Raw genomic sequence first — 22686 nt, 5'->3', positions numbered from 1 at the left:
TCCCATCAGGTGCCCCTCTCAGTGCCTGTCACCCAGTCACCCCATCCCCCCACCCATAATTTATTCTTTATTAAATGAAAGATTTAAGAATCTTTTAGTTACACTAATCAAGTACTTACATTTTCTTATTTAAATTCCTTCAGTGGCTTCCCGTTTCCTTTAAGATTAAAAATATCCTTCTATGTCTAGAATCTTCTGGGTCATGGCAAAATCTGATTCCTTGAGACCAGATTTAAGAAATAATCTAGAGGTTAGGGTGCCTGGATGGCTCAGTCAGTTGAGCATCTGACTTTGGCTCAGGCTGTGATCTCAGGGTCCTGGGATTGAGCCCCACTTCTAGCCCCACGTGGAACCCTGAATCAGGCTCCATGCCCAGTGGGGATTCTACTTGTCCTTCTGTCCTTCCCCTCCACTCATGCTCTCTCTTTCTCAAATAAATACAATCTTAAGGGAAAAAAAAAGAATCTAGAGGTGAAAATGATAGAATTTAATGAACTGCATATGGGAGAATGAAGGGAAAGTATCTCAGTCACTCCTAGATTTCTAACTTGAACAACTGGTTAAAGATGTTTACTGACAGGACACCTGGGTGGCTCAGTGGTTGAGCATTTGCCTTTGGTGCAGGTTGTGATCTCAGGGTCCTGGGATAGAGTCCCGTATTGGGCTTCCTGAAGGGAGCCTGCTTCTCCCTCTGCCTATGTCTCTGCCTCTCTCTGTGTGTGTCTCATGAATAAATATATAAAATCTTAAAAAAACCAAAAAGATGTTTACTGACAACACGGAGCCTGAGAATCAGATTTGAGGAAGAGCAGTAGTTGAATTATAGTCTTAGTACCTTTGTAACACATTTGCAGTTAGTCTTACTCACTTCATGAATGTCTTTTTGTACAATCAAAATTACCCAGCAATAAAAGTGAACCACTGATGAATCACAAAAGCATTAAACTCACATATATGTAAATCATATATTCTCAAAAATTTGTTCTTGAGGTGTGAAAAACTTTACTTTTTATGCATAAAACACATACATAAGTACATAAATAACACAGAGTATATCTTGGTATTAAAATTTCATAAGGAGGGGATCCCTGGGTGGCTCTGTGGTTTAGCGCCGCCTGCAGCCCCGGGTGTGATCCTGGGGGCCCAAGATCGAGTCCCACATCCGGCTCCCTGCATAGAGCCTGCTTCTCCCTCTGCCTATGTCTCTGTGTCTCTCTCTCTCTCTTTCTCTCTCTCTCTCTCTCTATCATGAATAAATAAATAAAATATTTTAAAAAATAATAAAATAAAATTTCATAAGGAGAGAAGAGGCAATTAGGGAATAAATGGCTAAAAAGCTCTTTACAAGGGTAATAGTTTTAAAAGTTAAGAAAAGGGGGGGGAGTTAAGAAACACTGTATAAAATAAGAGATGCCAGCCACAAAAGGCTACATATAATTTCTTTTTCTAGAAAATTGAAATTAATGAGACAGAAGATCAGTGAAGCCCAGGGCCTATGTTTCAAGGGTATGAGAGCATTTATGGAGATGGGATGTTTTATGTCATGTTGGTTACAATTGTAGTTTTTGTCAAAGCTTATCAAATTGCACACTTAAAATTGGTGAATTTTCTTGCATATGACTCATATCTCAATAAAACTAATTTTAAAAAACAGTAATAATAACCTGACCCCAAGGAAGCTCTGCTTCTGTGAGCACGGAATAGAATTTCCATGTGACCCACTTAAAAGATTGCTTCATGTTATACCTCTTCTATGTGATGTGTAATCTCTGTTTTTGTCCTTTGTTTTTTCCTTTGAAAAGTAGTTCCGTCAAGCAAATTTGTAATTTATACTGTGTTTGTATCTGAATCAGGGGTGAATGTGCCACCACAAGTTCTATCATTTTCTTCAGCTATTGAACTAGAATCAGGACTGACTTTTGAAAGAAGAAAGTATAATCAGTCACATATCATCTCTCTCAAATCCTCTTTAATTCTTATAAACTGCCATGATCTCTCTGTAACAACCAACCCTGGTTCCCAGACATTCCAAGATATTTTGTAAAGTATTACAGAATATAAACAGACACCTTCTGCTTAAACTAGCTAAGGTGGGTTTTGTTGTCAGTAGGTAACAACCCGGACATACCTTGTTATTTCCTATTTCTCCTTCAAGAATCAACTGAGGCATCATTTCCTCCAGGAAGCCTTTCATAATCTCCACTCTCAATTCAGGTTCCCTTGCCCCATGGAATGCACCATGCTTACTTCAGTTATGGCATTTATCCCATAGACCATAATTCTCAGTTACCCTTCTGTCTTCCAAAAAAGATTAACAAGGGAAGAATCCTGTCTTCCTTTTATCCACAGAAACTAATGATTTTTTTAAATTAATGTAAATATTGTTATTAAAAGCTAAATACCCATAGTAGAGTGCTCAGCTGTAAGGATATATAGCTCAATGAATTTTAACAGAGTAAACGTAGCCTCACCAAAGGTAATCTCTATCCTGACAACTAACACCATGGAGTAGGTTTGCCAACCTTGAAGTTTATTTGAGTTTAATATCCTTGAGCTTCATTCACTCAACATTATGCTTTCAGATTCATGTGTTTGATTTTAATTAGTTCATTTTTATTGTGGTTTATTATATTGTATGAACAAACATCACAATTTATCCATTCTATTGTTTTTTAATTTTTATTTATTCATGAGAGACATAGAGCGGTAGAGAAGCAGGCTCCTCACGCAGAGCCCGATACAGGACTTGATCCCTGGACCCGGATCACGCCCTGAGCTGAAGGCAGACACTCAACCATTGAGCCACCCAGGCGTCCCTTATTCATTCTATTGTTGATGGATAATAATGTTCTTTCCAGTTATAAGGCCATTATAAGTAATGGCATTCTGAGCATTCTTATAAATATCTTTTGTAAAAATAAGTATCCGTTCTTTGGGGATTTACCTAAGTATGGATTTGATCGATCATAGGGTACATATATTTCCCTGGTTTCAAAGTCTGTATACCTGGAAATGATACAGATATCTTTCTTTATTCAGTTGATTATTTATTATAATATAAACTGTTTGCCAAAGAGTACAGCTGATCTCTTTAAGACCTGAAAGAGGGATCCCTCGATGGCCCAGCAGTTTGCTGCCTGCCTTGGCCCAGGGCATGATCCTGGGGACCTGGGATCGAGTCCCAAGACCAGCTCCCTGCATGCAGCCTGCCTCTCTCTCTCTCTGCCTCTCTGTCTGTGTCTCTGCCTCTCTCTCTCTCTCTCTGCCTCTCTCTCTCTCTCTGTGCCTCTCATGAATAAATGAATAAAATCTTAAAAAAAAAAAAAGACCTGAAAGAAAGTAAGGGGTGTAGTTTCTCTTCCATGGAGATGATCCATTAGTAATACAAGGAACCAGAAAATGTCTTTAAACAACATTTACATTTATTTGCTGATCCTGTTTAGATATCTTATCCATATATCTTCATTGTTTTACCTCTTCCTGAAATATTCTATCCTATTCAATCCCTTTTTTGTATCCTTGAGATCTAAACTTTATTTTTTTTTTTAGAAAGAGAAAGAACACACATATCTTTGTGCATGAGGAGAGAGAGCAGAGGGGCAAAGGGAGAGGGAGAGAGAGAGAGAGAATCTTAAGTAGGCTCCACACTCAGCATGGAACCAATGTGGGACTCAGTCTCACGACCCTGAGATCATGACCTGAGCCAAAATCAAGAGCCAGACACTTAACCAACTGAGCCAACCAGGCACCCTGATTATTTTTTAATAATCACCACAAGTTGATAATTGAATGGGTGAAATAATGATGAAAAAAATGTCTTAACTTTATTAAACATATTCTTGACCAGACCCCATTTGGATCTAGTCTAGTAACTGATGTCAAGACCCCAGAAATAAACTATCTATAGTTTATCCAGAGCACTCTTCTAAGGGAGCAGGACTGTCTCCCTGTTTCTACACAAACTACCTTGCCTTGCAGGGATCTCTTCCTTATCTGTGATTGACTCCTGAAGCTTAACAAGAAGCATGGCCTCAAATTCAGTTTCCCTCTGCCTTCTTTCATTCTCCTACTTAAAATCCTTCTTTGGTTCCTTTTAGTGAAAAGAATGAAGTTTGGCACCTACCATGTCATATGAGCCTTTTACAATCTGACCCCAACTTATGTTTCAAGGTATATCTCCTGTTATGACCACCCCCACCCTGACATTTCCTCACCCTCATTCTATGCCCTGTAGTTACTATTTTCATGCCATTCCTATAATGTTATCTTTAAAACCTCCAGGTTTTTCTTAAAGTGTAAAGTTATGATATTCACTGTGAGACTATAGATGCCTTTGATCAAGTAGAGGAAATTCCCTTTTATTTCTAATTTATTGATTTTTTTTCATGAAAGGGTGTTGAATATTGTCAAATGCTTTTTCTGTGTCTGTTAAGATCATCATGTGGTTCTTGTCCTTTTCCCTCGCCATTTTTCAGATTATATAATCTCTATTGCTCTATCTCAGGCATATGCACAGTTTCTCTGGCCTCCTTCCCCAGGGACAGTACAGTTTTAGCCAGTTCTCTTTGACTGAGCCCTCTAAGCTTCAGTCTGGTTATCACATCTACCAGTTAGTTTCCACTGGTTGATAGCTGATTTCTCTATTGCTTTTGATAACACCGTAGATCTCTCCGTAGATCCTCTGTAGACCCCAAATGCGCAGCTAGACACTGAGACTGAAGTCTAAATGCTGTGATAAATGATTTTGTGTCTCTTCTTAAAAAATTTCCCCTGGCCTCCTATTGTCTCTTGGAGATGTGTAAACTTCTTTGCATGCTATGCTAGATCCTTCCTCTTGGCTTTTGTAGTTCTAGATCTAGCCTCTATGCCACTAAAGCACCAGGATTTCCCTGTCCTGCCTGAATGATTTCTTCATCATCTGTACTGACCTCAGTCTACGTACTGCAGAGCTCCTCAGCTTACCCTGTGGTTTGGCTGGGGGATATTTTCTTGTGTCTCGACAATTTCCTTCCCAATTCTTTACCTACAAACTTGCTTAGGTCTCAGTGGTCATTGCGCATGGCCCAAAAACTACCTTAATATTAGAAGTGAGATATTGGAAATGGATGGCTTCTGTAGTTGTTTTATAAAGAATCCATGACAGAGCCAACATCAGAGACCAGCCTACAAAATGAGAGTCCTAAAAAATTGTAGAGCCCTACAAAAAGGTGTCCTCCTGAGTGTGTAGACCTTAGGTCCCAGACCCCTTCTTGTTTAAATAGAAAAGCAGCTACAATCAACATGGGATTTTTCATTTAATTTAATAAACAAATCAGGTCATTGTATTTTGTATAGTATATAGTGAAGATTCTGAGATGAACAAAACACATCCTTGCATTTAACTCTCTCTCTGATCTCTTTCTGCCTCTCTGTCTTATTTGCAAAACCTACTGGGCATTAAAAACTGCCACAAGAATTCAGAAAGGGGAGTGATTGATATAACACATAGTGGAGAGTGAAAGCATCAGCATGTAGTGGCAATAGAGAAATTCTTGGGCACAGATGTGTAACAGATGCTGGATCTTGAAGGATGCTTTGAAGTTCCAGGTGCAGACAGGAAAAGATACAGTATTCCATGTATAGACAAGAGTTGGAGAAAAAGCTTGTTCAGAGAATTACCTGTAGTTTGCTGTGCCTGGAACATTAGGTAAATGAATAAAACATAGATGAATTTCTGTAGATGAGGCTTGCCAAATACATAGCATGTTGCCACTCTGAGGACTTCCTATTTTATCCTGAAAATTATGAAAGATGCAAATTTTAAAATATAAAATGCCATTTAATACTTCAATTCTAAAAGTTTTTGGTTTTATTGGAGAAAAGATTAGAGGAAGGCAAGACAAAAAGAGCGATACCATTAGCAGGCTATTATGCCGATCAAGTTTAAATATCATAAGGATTGGTGCAAATTGGTACCGCTTAGGGGAATTGCCCCAAACTAAACAAAATTGAAGATTGAGGTTGGAGAAGATTTTGTGTGTTTCAAGTATGTCCATTGGCGAATGATGACATCTTCATATCAAATCAATTATAAAAGAATAGGAATAATCACTGAATATTTTAAGAGTACAAATGACACATTAAAAAGACATCAAATCCCTCAGGCAAAAAGAACTACAAGACTAGTTAGTTTTCTAAAAGAGAAAAGAGTAACTTTAAATTTTAATTCATACTGTCAAATAGAAGAGAATGATGAGAAATTCAATTATAGTTGTTACTGGATAAAAGATATACTGAACCAGCACTATTAGTGAGCTTTAAGAATGTTCAGAAGGATTCTCACAGATGGAATACAACAACAAAAGACCAAGAGACAGATGGTTTAAAAGAAACTCTAAGAAACACCTAGGGCAAATCTAGAAGTTCCAACAGCATCTGGAAACAGTAGAATGGAATGAAATATTCAAATAGATAACTGAAGAACATTCCTCATACGTAGAGAAGAAAGAAGAAGAAGAAGAAGAAGAAGAAGAAGAAGAAGAAGAAAGAAGAAGAAGAAATCTTCATGTTGAAGATTTTACTCAGGATTGAGCCAAATTAATAGAAAAGACTCACATTGAACATATCAAAGATAAAATTTCAAGTCACAAAAGACAAACTACATACCCACTTGGATGTCTAACAAAACGTCTCAAATTTAGTGTATCTAAAGCTGAACTCCTATGCTTTTCCTCCCACCTCCTAAACATACACATATACTGTTCCTCCCAATATCCTCCCAGGCTCATAATAGGAACTCTGTTCTCTAGTTGCTTGAGTAGAAACCTTAGAATCTTCCTTGATTCCTCTTTTTCTCCCCAAATTCACCTGAACTCCTTAACCAATTCCTATCCTTTCTCCTTCAAAATAATCCACTGGACCAGATTTTTTTTCTGTAAAAGGACATTACTGAGACAATGAGTAAGACATGAATAAAGTCTGTAGATTAAATAATAGAGTTGCACCGATGTTACTTTCCTGATTTTGATCATTGTGTGTCATTATATTAAAAATGTTGTGTTCCTAGAAAATATACACTGTATACCATAAAAGCACCATGTCTTCAGTATACACTCAAATGGATCAAAGAATCATGATCAAAATATATGTGTGTATGTATATGTGCTTATATGTGATATATATATATATATATATATATATTGCATTGTGAAAAGCAAATGCGATAAATATTACAAATGGGGAATCTAGATGAAGGGTATATTGGAGTCCTTTGCTCCATACTTATACTTTTATAAACACTTCTAAGTTAGAGGCACCTAGCTGGCTCATTTGGTGGAGCATGCAACTCTTGATCTTGGGGGTTGTGAGTTCAAGTCCCATGTTGGGTGTACAGATTACTTAAACTCTTAAAAAATTACTTCTAAGTTTAAAGGTTATGAAAAATCAAATCTGAAACATGTCTACTCTTCACCACTTACATTGCTACCACTGTGTTTCAAGTCATATCATCTTTCCTTTTTTATATATATATATATAGCATATTTCCCTGGGAATTTTGACCTACCCATGAATTTTCCCTTCTTTGACTCTTGTCTCCTCTACTGTCTATTCTCAACTCAGCAACCAGAGTGCTCTTCAATGTCATTCCTCTTACCACAATTTTCTAATGGCTGCTTATTTTACTCAGAGTCAAATCAAAATTTGGAAAGTGGTCTATTAGGTACTAAAGAACTGAAGCCTGCCTCCCCCCTACTCTTTCTTTGATTGTATCTCCTACAACTATCACTTTTATTGGTATATTCTAACTAAACATGGTTTCACTCTTTGTTTTTCCTCAAACATCCATGACATGTCCCCACCCCAAGGCCTTTCCACATGGTTTCCTCTTCAGGAGTGTTCTTCCCCCAGATGTCTGCACTGTTTGATCTCTCCTTTACCTGCTTCTTGTCTCTAGTCAAAGGTCGTCTCAGTAATCCATTTCCTGACTTTCATATTTAAAATGTCAACACTCCACTTCCTGCCAGCACATCTCATCTCCTTTTCCTACTTTATTATTCCCACATAAATCCCACAGCATTTTTCATTAATGTACCATATGTTTTATTTGTTTGTCTTCTTATTCCCTCCACTAGAATTCAAGCTTCTTGAGGACAAGCTACTTTTTGACCTCTAGCATCTGGAACAGTGCTTTGCACATAAGAGCTTCTTAATAAATAGTTGTTAAGTGAATGAAATTAAACATCCTAAAAGTTCTCATAGTGGGGGAAAAACAGGATAATCTATAACAGCATTAGAATTTTGACATATATTAAATGCTGGGAAAAAAATCTGAATGGTTTTGAAAGATGATTTTGAATTTAGAAATCTGCTTTCAACCAAATCTGAATTCAAGTGAGAGAGAAGAGGAATAGCATTTTCTGACACACGAATGCTCAGAAAGTTTAACTCTCTGAGCCCCTTCCTGAGTTATTAATGTATATTACAGCAAAATGGAAAAGGATATGCGAGGTTCCAAAAATACAGTAGTGAACCAAAATATTAGTGATACATGATTAAATCTATGTTACTGAGCATACAAAACTAAAATAATAGTTTTAGTATGGTCAGGGCGGTGAAAATAAAAGGGAGAAGTTGTATGTTAAGATTCTTGTTTTATTGGGTAGGTGATTGAATGTAGTATTTAACTGTAGAGAAACCAAAAAATATGAGTTTGAATTCTTGAGGAAAGTTAAGAATGGTTACTTGGTGAATAGAAGTCGGGATGGCTTATAAATTATGAGAAGGAAAAATGAAATAACAATAAAGCCAATTAAGCAAAAGAAGGGAAGAAAATATAAAATGAACAAGGAAACATAGTAAATAGACAAATTTTAAAAGGAAACAGTAAGTCCAGACACATCTGAAATCATAATATACACTATATTGTTCCTTCCTCTAATTACTTAAAAGAGGAATTGTGTGTATCTCTGTGATTATACTAAAACCCACTGGATTGTACACTTTAAAACAGTGAATTTTATGGTATAGGGATCATATCTCAATAAAGCCATTATTTAGAAAGAAAGAAACTGTCTGAACTGAGCCTCTGATAGTGAGGAGAGGAGAGAGAGAATCATTATTGACAAGGCAAAGAATTAAGACAGTCAGTGGTGCTAAGCAAAAGATTGCCCTCCTGTTGGGAACAGAGGTGTAACTCACAGCTCCCTGGTTAGACAGATATCAGCTCCCTGCTCAGTGGCTGCAATGGCCAGGCCCATGAGAAAGGGCATGTCCCTTTGACCTTACACTTCATTCTTTTTTGCTTCCCACTCCATCCCTGGATTCACTTCCTCCTGCTGCACTCTGAACAGATGGCACAGTGGGCGGATTCATTTAATATGAGAGAACAAGTGCCACCCCAGTCATTTTCTTCATAGCGCATATCACTTTTTTTTTAAGATTTTATTTATTTACTCATAAGAGACACATATAGAAAGGCAGAGACGTAGGCAGAGGGAGAAGCAGGCTCCCCAAAGGGAACCTGATGTGGGACTTGATCCCAGGACCCAGGATCATGCCCTGAACCAAAGGCAGATGCTCAACCACTGAACCACCCAGGCGTCCCAGCGCTTATCACTCCTGTCTCACTTTTCATTTATCGGGTTTCATACCATCCTTGTCCCAGAAATGAATGATTCATAAATGATGTGTGATTCGCCATTGTGTCACCAGGGCCGGCGAAATACCTGTGCCAGGGATCAGAAGACAGCATCACAAACTCTTCCCATTAGAATGAAACCTAGAGATCATGGTGTCCAGCACACCATTTAAACTGAGGAAGACACTATAGCCCATACAGGGACCTTCATTACCTAACAAGTACTATCTAAGCCTCCAGTCTCCTGTTCCACTGCAGAACTGCTTCCCTACCACATGACACCTATAGAAAGACTCTAGAGGCCCAGGGAAATGAAAGGCAGCTTCTGAGCAGCAGAGCCATGCTTTAACCCCACCCCCAAGAATCTCTCTTCAAGGACATCTAGGAGCCAGGATGAATATCCAGCCCCGCTAGAAGATGCAGAACAATGAGAAGAGGCTGCTTCCCTGCCTGTGAGATATCCTCAGAACAGATTATATTTTGTTATGTTTATTGAAAAAAATAGGAGCATTCGCTTTAATCACTCTGGGAAAATCAAGCAGCATTTCATCCAAAATGTTTTGAGAAAAAGACTCTGGAATGACAGCTCCACATTAAGCATCACCTCAGGGTAGCTAAAAAAAAAAATCTGTCTGCAAATATCAGAAGCAGTGTGGAAAACAACAAAACATAAATGTCAACTCTAAAGAAATAAATCCATTTGACAGAATTATATGCCTAAGTAATATATTTAAAAATCTTCCTACCTCTTTTGTCTGTGTTTGCGGTCTCTCACAGTCCTCATCTTTTGCTATCCTATTTTGAAGTTTGAAAGGAATCTCCTGGCTCTTCAACAAAAATTGCAAAAAATACTTCTTAGGCAGTGTTAAGTAAAGCTAGATCTACAGCCTCACTAATCAAAAGTATCAGTCCCAACCAACAATAACATTCTGGGTTTGAGCTATTATTTGTCCAGTTAATTGAGTTGTTAAACACTATTCCTGACTTTACAACTTCTACGGGAAGTGAGAGCTGATGTCAGAAGCCCATGAGGTTGAAACTCAGAGACTTTGTGTTTGTACAGAGAGATATACTACTTCATAAGCCACCTTAGTACACTATTTACCACATATTTTCTCCCAAAATAAGGAGCAGTCTGTGAGGTCTTTCCGTTCCTGGGGAGAACTTTGCGCATATCTGTAGGGCTGTAGTTATTAAAGTGTGCTATGAAGTCTGAACCCACAGTATATTCTCAAGCCCTCCATGAGCAAAACCAACAACAGTGAAAGAAAACTGCCAGTTCTAAAGGTTCTAAAAGTTCTCCTGTTCAAATTGTAGTTTCCCTTCCCATCTAAATAGAGCTCTAGGAAAATCATTGACCTCTGTCTTGGAGCCCAATATAATCTGTCAAGTCAAGATGCGATGGCCAACAGAACACCTGAGAGGGACTGGGAAATGTCTTTAGAGAATGTTGAGCCTCTTTATTAAGGGAAAGATGACATTTCATTTGGGAACTAACATCTGTGGCAGAAGGGCACGATAGTTTCAAGGTAAATGAAATAGAAGCTTATTCGGAGCAGAAAGACTTTCCTCAAGTCAAAACGACTGAGAATACAGCCAGACAATAGCCAGAAATTAGCCAAGGCTCACCCTCCTCCTTTCTTTAGTCCCAGGCGCCTCTGAATTGATGCTTTCTTACCAACAGTGTGCAAGTCTATTCAACACAATTCGTTGGTAATGAAAGCTGCCCTGGCACTATCGTGGAAATTTCACATACATTACTTATAATCCTCCCAAGAAGTCTAGGGCATGGGTATTTTTTTTTTTTATCCAAAATATCAGATGAAAAAAATGAGGCTCAGAGGGTAGCTCATTTGGTCAAGCAGCTGATTCTTGATTTTTGGCTCAGGTCATGATCAAGCTCTGCCTAGAGCTCCACACCCAGCAGGGAGTCTGCTTGAGCATTCTCTCTCCCTCTCCTTCTGGTTCTCCCCTCATGCTTTCTCTCTCTATCTTTCTCTCTCTCTCTCTTTCTCTCTTTTCTTTCTCTCAAATCTGAAAGAAAGAAAGAGAAAGAAAGAAAGAGAGAGAGAAAAAGAGAGAAAAGGGAAAGAAAGAAGAAAGAAAGAAAGAAAGAAAGAAAGAAAGAAAGAAAGAAAGAAAGAAAGAAAGGAAAGAAATAAAGAAAGAAGAAAGAAAGAAAGAAAGAAAGAAAAGAAAGAAAAATTGAGACTCAGGAAAGTTAAGCAACTTTCCCAAGATCACTCAGCTAATAAGTAGCAGCACTGAAGCCCAAGCGTTGAGTGTCACTTTACTGGGTTGCTGGTACAAAAGTCCTAGACAAAAAAAAGTAGACATTCTATCTCTGCTTGTTTCTCCAGTGCATTTATTTGTATCTCGTGATCAAGGTATTTAAAGACAATTAATTTGAATACTAGCAGGAGACTTGGAGAGGTAATTAAAATAAGCTCACCTAGTATTCTCTAAAGTCCATAAACGTTTGAGAATGAGTTCATCAGACTGCAATATAATAGAAAAAAAACTGCATTAAAATTTAACTACCAAAATGTAATTTATCTTACAGATAGATTCCTGAGCCCTTTTCTTAATTCTTTTCACTTTTTGGACTATTAAGTCCTTAACCTCACCTTTTTGAGATTGAATATCATACTGAGAGATGTTATGGTAGGCCCTGACCAGCTCAACCCAAGAGATCTAGCTCAGGGGAGGCCATCTGTTGCCATCGACACGCACAAGGGGCTAATATCTGCAAGTGTCTGCTGCCCTGTCCTCAGGAATCCCTGGATAAAGAGCTAATAACTGGGACACAGCCCTCCCAGAAATACCAGGCTCAAGTCATGCCAGCCTTGACTCTGCTCTTTTGCCTGGGTCCTGGTTCACTTCCCAGCCTCCCTAGATCTTGAGCCTCCCTGAATCCCATTGATTTCTCCTTGTTTTGGTACTCCATGCCCACCCATTTATTTAGTTGTCGCTTTCTTCTGATCAGTGATCTTCCCAGGACTAGTCAGCTCTTCAGAATCTGGTTCTAACCTGACTCTAGAGTTCTCTAGGGCCTACTTCCTCAATTATTCCTGCTAGCCCCTGTTTGTAAGGGCTGTTCCTACTTCTCTTTAACCTTGGTTTATTTCTAATGGAATCCCTAGAAGGATTCAAGCTTTGCCTTATACTCTTATTCCCTCACCTCTTCCTTTCAAAGTTTATTCCCTGCCCTGTCTCACAGGGACTGAACCCTACTGAAAGCTCCAGAGTAGAAGATGCCACTAATTTCCTCAGCTAACTCTCAGCTTCTTTGTTCTTGATTTACTATCCAGCTGCCCCTGAACTGCACATTCTAACTATGGCAAAGGTGAGCTCAAAGATTGGGCAATTCAGGCCTTTTTACAACAGTGATTCATGGTTCTCAGATATATGTGGCAAACGGTAAATTTCAGTATTTTTGAAGAGAGGAACTAAGTCATTAGGAGCATTTTGGTCCTTTGTACAGGAAAATGAGGACCAGTTTGCCAATTAAACTGAGGGTAAAATCCATGTTAAAGTAATTAGAAGAAGCTACCAACAATGCTGGATAAAGGAAGGGGCACCAGATATTCAAATATGGTTCAGAAAACTTCTTGGCAGTTTGTTGTACAGAAAACTCATGGCTGAATATGATAGTCGAGTAAGGTAAGACCGTGAATTAAAAAGACCTGGCTTCTGCAGTCATATCTTACTCCATCTCTTAGGTCACACTTCCTTCCACATTGGGCTCAAATGACAGAACTACCTACAATACTCCTGGTTACCAAGCAGCTAAAGGCATTTCTTTTGGGCTTTCTGATTCACCTTTCATCTTCTTAAAGCTACCTGATACCAAATCAGCAGCTTCTCTGGATTCTGGCCACAGAATTAACTTCATTCTTGAAAGGCCTTAAAGTAGAATATTCAAAAAGGACTTGGACTTTAAAGTTCCAAGACTGTCCAAGGGGAAAGGCGGCGTTCACTAGAGATCTCAAACTTGTGTCATTGACTTGGCTAAAATATTTTCCCCTAGGTGATGTTTTCTCATCTCAGATGACATTCTAGTATTGCTATTAATGTTCTATATTCATTTATTTATAGCTAGAACTGCTATGTACAATGAGAGCAGAAGTGCCCTGTCTTTCCCATATTTTCTGAGTGCAATGGTGTAGTGAGGTTGAATGGTGACCAGCCCCCAAAGAAATATATCCAAGTCTTAATCCCCCAAGCCAATGAGTTGATCTTATTTGGTAAAAGAATCTTTTTAGATGTACTTGGGGATCTTAAAATGAGATTATCCAAGATTATCCATGTGGGCCCCAAATCCAATTGTAGATGTTCTTTAAAAAGACACAGTGGAGAGGCAAAAGAAGAGAAGAAGACCATGTGAAGACAGAGGCAGAGATTGAAAATATGCAATCATAAGCCAAGGAGTGCCTGGAGTCACTAAGAAGCTGGAAGAGGCAAGGAAGGATTCTCCTTTAGAGGCCTCAGAGGGAGTGTGACTCTTTTGGCACCTTGATTTCAGATGTCTAGTCTCCAGAGCTGTAAGGGAATAAATTTCTTTTGTTTTAAGCCACCAAGTTTGTGGTAGTTTGTTATGACACCCTTAGGAAACTAATACAGGTGACCATAATTTTGGTGTTTGCATTATCACCAGGAGAAGGACATCTGAATTGTGGAAGAGCCTCTGGGTGTATAATGTCAGAACCACCCAGATTTGTGTGGACATATTCAAATACAAATTGCACTGTATACCACAGCCTTCCCAGATTACAGGAGAAAGTTAATATCATCTGATGAAACTCCCTATTTACAAATACAATAAAGCTTACTCTTCATGTCTCAATAGTGTCCCCCACAAAACTTATCAGGAAAACCTAAAATAGAAGAGTTTTATGAATCTGAGCTCTGTTTGAGACACTGTGTGTCTTCAAATTCCATGCTGTTGGTGGACATGTGAAACTTAAAATCCTTGAAGTATTTTTATCTATCTCTATCACCGTTGTTATCTCAGAAGAACCCATACTTATGTGGATGAGGTTCTAGTATCAGTTCATCTCTTATTCCTGCTTAGGGCAAACATCATATTTCCTTTGCCTATGAGAGGCTTTTCAAAACGTTCCATGAATTCATGTAGTCATTCCATTTACTTCAAATCAGGGCTCACCAGCAGAAATGGCTTTTTAACCCTCATCTTATCTAAAGCTTCTGTTTTATCCTGAATCACCATTCCCTGCCTACATAACATTGAATACAATGTCTGACTATAAATGTGCCTGTTACCTTGTATATTGATTTACCTTTTCCTTCACTAGACAAGAATCTCCCATGAAAGCAGTGATCATGACTATATAGTTCATTACTAGTACGACGCTAGATACATAGTAAACACGAAATATTTTGTTGAATATTTGTTGAATTTAATGCTTCTCATCTCTCTTACAAGGTATAAACCTTCTAATGATGGCAACTTTCAATGTAATTGTCTATTTAATCCGAAAGAGAAGAAGCAATACATTGCAAAGCTATGAGAGCAGAGACCTATTTCCTGGTGTATTACCTTTAAACACTCTTATTTAAGATGCATATGTTTTCCCAAGAAATTGAAAGATTATATAGTAATGAATGAGGGTCAAAAATAAGAAAGGACATCACCCTGCTCTCAAGAAGCTTATCATCTACTGAGGGAGGCAGATACATGTAGTAGAAATACACAAAGGTAGAATGAGAGAGTGCCTTGAGAGCAGAGTGTTGGGAGAACAAGCTGAACTGGGAGAAAGAAATCCAGAGAAGCTTCACAGGAAAGGCTACTTTTGAAATGGAATTGAAGGATAGAAAGAATTTGGCAGACAAAATAGGGGAGAGAAGGAGAAGACAGGAAATGTCCAGAAATAGAACAACATGAGACTCAAAGGACAGACACCAAACTTGGAAAGGTTTGTTTAATGAACAGCACAGTCTTCTTCATTATAGCCTGAACACACGGGTCAGCAAATATATACTCTATGTGTAGACTTTGATTATCTAGGCCTAGTTGTTCAGATATGTCCTCAATCTACTTAACTCCAGGAGGAAAGAGGGTGACAAGGTATATTTGTATTTCTCTTTGATTGGTTCTATTTTAGACCATATGCTCTAGACTATAGGGAAAAATCATAGCTTTTTGCTTTCATAGATTTGAAAGCAGTTTCTCATTCTTTTCACAAGGCCTCAATCTACATTTTCTGGCCACATTCCCTGTTGAAGGTTATTATGTGTTTAAGAAATGACAAATGTTAACCATAGCCAGACACATAATTAGGAAAGCCCCTCTGGAATCAGACACCCCCATGGTTTGGACATGTCCTTATTCCCTTTTAATCACAGTCATCATGGAAACTTGAGGCTCACTGGCTAGGGAACCTTTCACATATCTTCCTGGGCACCTTGTATAGAACTAGGCTTTAATAAATGTTCATAACACCCTTGGCCCCATGAGAAGCACTTATCAAACTCCAATCTGTAAAGGAAAATATTTACTTTAATGTTTGGATACAAAGTTTGAGTTGAGAATTTGGCTGGAAGTTCAGCAATTTTATGTCCTCTTTTTAACACATGAGATACAAGCAAATAAATAAAGTTGAAACTTCATGCAGAAATAGAAATTCTTGGAGCACCTGGATGGTTCAGTTGGTCAAACGTCCAAGTCTTGATTTTTGGCTCAGGTCATGATCTCAGGGTTGCAAGATCAAGCCCTGCATCAGGCTCCACACTGGACATGGAGTTTGCTTAAGATTCTCTCTCGCACTCTCCCTCTGGCCTTCCCTACCCCTTGCTCATGCTCGCTGTCTCTCTCTCTCTCTTTCTAAAAAAAAGAAAAGAAAAGAAAGAAAGAAAAAAGAGAAATCCTTAAGAAGAGAATTACTTGAACAAAGAAATACAATTTGTGGTACACTGGCTTCCTGAGCAACAGAACTAACTGAAGGAGTTAGTTGTAACTAACTTTCAGCCAACAAGAAGTTACAACTTTCAGCCAACAAGAAATCATGCTTTCATCCGTATGCTTATTTTTTCGACCATCTTTAATAAGAAACTAATCCCAAATAAAATAGTGAAATGGGGTAATTTTTTTCTTCAGGGTGCTATGTTTCTAGCTATTACCTCTTGTTCTAATCTCCCTTTCTATCCTATTCCCTAACAAAGCTTGTTTTTTCCTGTGTCCTGATTTCTCTCAGCAGCATATCACACATGACCAAGAAAATGTCTAACTGGTTCTTTGTGTTCTAAGTCATATTTCAACTCTTTCAAGAATTTTCTATTATTCTTCCAGAAATGTAATTATCTTTGTCACCCCAGTAGTTGTACCAATTTTGTTTCACATCATTTCAAGTTTTGTTATGGTTATTAATTTAGCTCTTCCCTCTCCATAATAAATGTATAGACACGTAGGGAAGAAACTATGTTTATTTTTTTATTTTTATTTTAGTTTTCCCCACAGTTCTTAGGAAGACTATTTGTTGTCTACATGGTTCATTGAAAGAATGAATAATATTGCAGATGGTTGTATTTGCCTGCATCCTCAGACTCTAGTTCTGCCTACCTAAAAACTCATCATTTCCATTTCAGAATCTATGTCATTCTGAAGAAATTGTCTCCATGTCTCAACTCCAAAGATGGGACTCTAACCTGAGGTTAAGGTAAACTGAGCAGTACATTTAATTATTTAACTCACATCTAATGACAATTATTGGTTCACGATGGATTTATGACCCAAAATTGGTCCAATTGGAAAGAATTTCAGGACTCTTTATTGTTTAAAGATTTTTTTTTCATAATTTGGAGGGGTTTTTTTTTAATTATTTGAGAGAGAGAGAGAGTGTGTGTGTGTGTAGTGGCAAAGGGAGAGGGAGACAAGTATATTCTCCACTGAGCTTAGAGCCAGATGTGGGGCTTGATCCTACCATCCTAAGATCATAAACTGAGCCAAAATCAAGAGTCATATATTTAACCAACTGATCCACCCATGTGCCCCAGGAATTTCGGGACTCTTTCTGGGAATGCTGGCAGGGCAAATTCTCTTGTTTTAGAGAGTCGAGTGTGTGTATTTGAGACTTAGAAGTGCTGCAGTCATATTATTGCCATTAACAGAAGTCAACATATAGTAAGTTCATGATGCTGATACTGCTTATCAGGATACAAGTTTAGGTATCTAGTATAGGAAATATGTTCTAATAGAAAAGAGAACAGGAGGAAAAATCCCAAGTTTTGAACCCGTCAATGTCTGATAACAACACAAAAGTTAAATTAGAGTTATCTTCAGTTTGCTTTAATAAAAATGCTATTATTTCCCCTCTGTAATATGGGCCCAATAACAAGATAAATTATGTAAAGTACCCAGCATGGGGCTAGACACTATGCAGCTACTCCATAAATCTCAATAATTTCTCTTTTCCTCCCCATCTAGAAGTCTTTTTTAAAAGACAAAGTCAAAAAACTGAAGTATATCAATAATGAAAAATTCTTGTAATATGTTTTGAAGAACTCAGGATACGATAAATTGTGCTCAGGAAAGAAACTTCATCTTTTAGCCTTCATGAGGGTATAACTAACCCAAATCAGAACTCACTGAGCTTTGCAAAACTCCTAATGTTTGAGACAGAGATCAATGGCAAGCCATTGCAAATAAGGTAACAGCTTACATCCTGTTTCTACACATCTGAGTAACAAACCATGGTGCAACAGTGTTTGCTACAAATATGTCAGATCAAAACACAAAAGTAAATTCTTGATTCCTTGGACGAGATCTGTACATTTTAAAATGTTCATTGGAAATTGATTTATTTAAGGTTATTTGGATAAATTCAAGTTTATTTGGCTCATTTTTGGGTTTTTCTATAACTTGAATCATTCAAGAAGTTAGGTAACCAGCAATTAGTTACCAAGATTTCCAAGTTCCTGAAGAATCCTGTTGCAAATCTAATACTCTAGAACCTAGTAGACTGTAAGACTGCATAGTAGCTATGTTCTACTAAGATATTTATAACTATTTCATTATAATGTGAGGAATACTCAATCTTTTATTACTCTCAAGTTCTTCTAGAGCCCTATAGAAAAATACAGTCCTTTGGAGTCAAATTAACTGGCTAGTGCTATTACCAAAAATGCACACTATCATTCTTTCAGTTACTATGATTAAATATAGTAATTTAAGTGATGCAAGAGAAAAGTAGCCTGAGCCTAGGTCCCAGCTCTGCCACTTATTAACTGTATAAATCCCTTTACTTCAAAGTATAGCCTTCTCAGCTTTATAGAGGACAATAATACATGCTCTGCCAAACCCATGGGCTTTCAAGAGAATAGAAAGGATCCCAACCAACATTTGCCACCAAAACACCTGGCATAAAACCTACCCCTCACTGTATCTCAGTGGAAAATCTAGAAACCCAGGTCAGGGAGTAGGTGTGGGTGGTGGGGAAGGGGAATGAAATAAAAGTCATGCAGAAAATAATAGGGGGATCCCTGGGTGGGATCTAGAAACCCAGGAAAATCTAGAAACCCAGGTCAGGGAGTAGGTGTGGGTGGTGGGGAAGGGGAATGAAATAAAAGTCATGCAGAAAATAATAGGGGGATCCCTGGGTGGCTCAGCGGTTTGGTGCCTGCCTTCGGCCCAGGGCATGATCCTGGAGTCCCAGGAAGGAGTCCCACGTCGGGCTCCCTGCATGGAGCCTGCTTCTCCCTCTGCCTGTGTCTCTGCCTCTCTATCTATCTATCTATCTATCTATCTATCTATCTATCTCTATCTCTATCTCTCATGAATAATAAAGTTAAAATCTTATAAAAAAAAGAAAATAATAGGAAAGCCATTGACTTTGAAGCTGAACACAACCATATTTGAATTCTGGTACTATAACCAATTTGATTTTTAAGCCATTTATTTATCTCCCTGAATTCAGTTCCCCCATTTGTATAATGGAAATTATACTGTCAATATTGCAGAATTGTTAAGTGAGACAACAAAGAGATTAAAAGGGTCCAGGAAATTGTTAATAAATGGTGGCTGAAATTACACAGGATATTCAAGTAGAGAAATAAGGTTTCAGTCATGTAAATATTACAACTAATGGGTACTTTGAGCCATGAATTGGAGGTTCTTCAGCAGCAAGACAGCATGTGTTGAAGATGGTATATACGTAAAGTGATGGAGCAGTTGAAGCTAGAGTTGGGAACTTTCATTAGCTAATAAGGCTCCACACGGGCAAGTGTAACATTGGCACCATGTGGAATACAGAAAAATTAAAATAATCTAAGCAGCAAAAGAGGAACAGAAATCTAAACAAGAGATACTCCTTGGAGACATTGGCTGAGGTAGTTTTTAACAGTTTACCCATAAGAAAGCATTATAGATTAGCATCAGAAGCCAATGGTATTTTATCTGAATTTTCTTATATGTAATAATGTTTAATTTAATTGATAACATGCTATATATATATATGTATATTATATATATATATATATATATATTTGTGGCAGGAGCATTATTTGCCCAGTTCTTCGCTCTCCATCCCTGTGTGTACACCAGTACACATGTGATTGTCAATCCCTCCCACTGCAGGAAGAGCTTGTATTTCCAGTCCCCTTGACTTTAAGTTTTGCCAGATGACTTGCTTTGGCAAATAGGCTAAGGTTTTAAAGTGACAGGGTGCCAGTTTTGAGCTTAGACCTTAAGTGGCAATATTTCTGCATATTTCCTGTGCCTCTGCCATTAGCACGAGAAGAGCATACTGGGCTAGCCCCTGGTCCCAAGAGGAGGATGGAAGACACATGGAGTGGAACTAAACCATTCAATAGATCCCAACTTGAGTCAGCAGGCACCAGATGTGGGAGCAAGCTGAACTGAGGTCTACAGAACCACCCCACTCAGCCTAGACCAACTGGCTGACTCTCAGCCAACACATAGGAACATAAAGATAAACAATTGCTTTTTTTTTTAAGCTACCGAGTCTTGGGATGAGTTATTACACAGCATTTTGCTGGCAGTAGCTAACTGAATACACTATTCTTAAGAGGCGTCTTGTTTTTTAATGTATTGTCCCTATCTGCTGATTCATCAGAAAGGCAACCACGGTTTCCCCTCTTTCAGGTGTCAGATGTGTTTTAAAAGAAAAAAAAATTCTTTGATTTATGACCTGATACATTATCTTGAGAAGCAGAGAAAAGTAGTATGGTAAGTGAATAGCAGTCTAGTTTTTATGGTTCAGACAAACGTAGTATTAAGTATGCAAAATTGATCACTATATTACGCTTTTTGTTTTTATTTCTTCCATGCTCTTTAGTATTGTCTTACCTATTCCCCACAGGTAAACTTGTCAGTAATCTGAGTCTCTTTCTTTTCTTTTTTTTTAAAGATTATATTTATTTATTTTTGAGAAAGAGTGAGAGAGGTAATCTGAGTCTCTTAATCACCAGTACTAATCCTTAGATCCTACTCCATACAACATGTGCACCTACGAACACAAGCCTAGGGAATATGGAGGTAGATAAGTCCCTGTTATCAAGGCATCCATGGGCAGAAACTCAGTTATTCCTCTCTTCTTATGTCCAAAAGCCTGTAGAAACTTGTGACACAAGTAGTTACTCTGAGATTGCTGAATTGTTATGAAGTAAAAGTATTTATCCTACCTTTTGGGGTATCTGTCATCTATTTTTACTATACACAGAGGGCTGAGATTTCTAAATCTCTGACACTTTTGGCTGCATTTAATCAAACCTTGAACTTATTATTCAGGTAAATCAGTGTGTCTTTTATGGAGTTGGAAATTTGCATTTCTAGGATACCTAGTTCACTAGATCACTCCTTGTTTAAGAATGTCTAAATATATCCTGCAGAAAGTATTTAGGGCCAAGAAAGGGATACAAGCAGAAGCTATGATATTTCAGAGAAACATTTCATATAGATAGGAGACTCACATAAGATTTCCTGATGGTGTTTGAAACCGGCTTATATTGAAATCAATGGCTTAATTTGCCAGGAGGGGTAGGTTGTTGTTTGTTTGTTTGTTTGTTTGTTTGTTTGTTTGTTTAAGAACCTGATTTTTAAAAGAAGAATTTAACCTAGAGGGATTAATCTGTGATGAAAATTTGAAGACACCAAGTAGATTGAGGGAGGCAAACTACCTAGCCAATTCACAGTTCACCTGCTCCAGACCCCATGACTTGATTTTTGCAGCATGTGTTCACAGTGCTTTTCCAGGTGGCTTGAAGTGAGTTTCTCTGTACTTTTAACAGAGCTGTAGCCAAGAAAATGCTCACTTTGGTTATTTATCAGGAAACCTCTAGATTGGTGCCACTCAAGGTTAATCCATGCATTGGTAGCACTGACCTCACCAGGGACTCACGCAGACTGAATCAGAATCTCTGGGCTGATGCTCAGTGATCAATTTTCAAACAAGTTCTTCAGAATATTCTTGACCATATTAATATTTGAGAACTATTGAGTTAATTCACCTTGAGCAGGTCACCTCTCTGTCCTTGGGGTATCTGTCCACAAAATGAAGAGGTCAAGTTGGACAATGTCAATAGAGCCTTTGGAGCTCTGTCAGTATCAGTCTCTCCCCTGCTTTTTTTTTTTTCAGTTTTGATTCATGATTGTGACAGTGTATAAAGGAAGATTTTAAGAGCCAGATCATGTGGTAAGTCATCTCCATTTTCACCCTAAAGAAACTGGAACACCACTAGTTAAAATGAATACATGGAATATTTGATTAAGCAAGTATGGAATTCTGAAACTCAAGAGGAAAAAAGTCATCCTGTTATATAGATAGGTAAACAGCAATTAAAATTGTGTAAGCAAAACAAAAATACCTTCTTGATACATCCTAGCTCTATCCAGAAACAATGACCACCACAATAACAAGAAGCATCCCTGGCACCCAGATTGTGGGCTTTAAATATAATTTCCCTAATGAGCCAGAGCTGCCTGCTAGGGAAAAGTGAGGGAGAGGAAAGAATTCTAGGTTTTAAAAGTTATAATAAACATATCAACAAAGGCAATGGATAGGCCCTGTTTGGAACCCAACTCAAGAAACCCAACT

At 38.0% G+C, this 22686-nt stretch overlaps 1 protein-coding gene across 1 annotated transcript in view; it reads right to left on the bottom strand.

Moving 5' to 3' along the window:
* Window positions 1–22686, bottom strand: part of GPR141 (G protein-coupled receptor 141) — a 42555-nt gene that overhangs the window by 1871 nt on the left and 17998 nt on the right. The window lies entirely within an intron of this gene.

Source organism: Nyctereutes procyonoides, unplaced genomic scaffold (genome assembly GCF_905146905.1).
Source record: "Nyctereutes procyonoides isolate TBG_1078 unplaced genomic scaffold, NYPRO_anot_genome, whole genome shotgun sequence".
In the NCBI taxonomy this organism is placed as follows: domain Eukaryota; kingdom Metazoa; phylum Chordata; class Mammalia; order Carnivora; family Canidae; genus Nyctereutes; species Nyctereutes procyonoides.
Note: the sequence above shows the minus strand (reverse complement) of the source record. Positions and strands in the feature narration are given on the sequence as shown.